This window comes from Neophocaena asiaeorientalis, unplaced genomic scaffold, assembly GCF_003031525.2.
Source record: "Neophocaena asiaeorientalis asiaeorientalis breed wild unplaced genomic scaffold, Neophocaena_asiaeorientalis_V1.1 scaffold223, whole genome shotgun sequence".
In the NCBI taxonomy this organism is placed as follows: domain Eukaryota; kingdom Metazoa; phylum Chordata; class Mammalia; order Artiodactyla; family Phocoenidae; genus Neophocaena; species Neophocaena asiaeorientalis.
In genome coordinates this window covers 2,474,811-2,475,660 of record NW_020175045.1, presented here as the reverse complement: position 1 = coordinate 2,475,660, position 850 = coordinate 2,474,811, and positions in this window count along the sequence as shown.

Here is an 850-nt window from a genome sequence, read left to right as displayed (position 1 = left end):
TGAAAAAGAAATTAAGGAAACACTCCCATTTACCACTGCAACAAAAAGAATAAAATACCTAGGAATAAACCTACCTAGTGAGACAAAAGACCTGTATGCAGAAAACTATAAGACACTGTTGAAAGCAATTAAAGATGATACCAACAGATGGAGAGATATACCATGTTCTTGGATTGGAAGAAACAAATATTGTGAAAAATTGTCATACAGAGTGAAGTAAGTCAGAAAGAGAAAAACGAATATCACATATTAAGGCATATATGTGGAACCTGGCAGAACGGTACAGATGAACTCGTTTGCAGGGCAGAAATTGAGCCACAGATGTAGAGAACAAACGTATGCACACCAAGGGGGGAAAGCAGCAGCGGGGGTGGGGTGGTGGGATGAACTGGGAGATTGGGATTGACATGTATACACTGATGGCTATAAACTGGATGACTAATAAGAACCTGCTGTATAAAAAAATAAATAAAATAAAATTCAAAAAAAATAATAAAAATAAATAAATAAACAAAAACCAGGAGCATCCTCCACCCTGCAGAACGAGGTTGGCCCTCTTGAAAATACTACTCATTCTTTTCAGACAAGCCTACAGGAAAATAAAGGTATACTTCATCCACCTGATCTTACTGGACCTCTCCTCTCCCAAGCCTGTGAGGTAAACATTACTATTGTTATTCCCATGTCAGAGATAAGGAAACTGAGGCTTAGAGATGACAAATAAATTGCCCAAGGTTATCTAGCAACGGAGGCAGTCTCTCCCACTCACTGAAGTCCCAGGCTGCCCAAAGGGGCAGGGAATGTGGCAGAACATCTTCCTTTTTAATAGTTAGTTTAATAGCCATGTTAA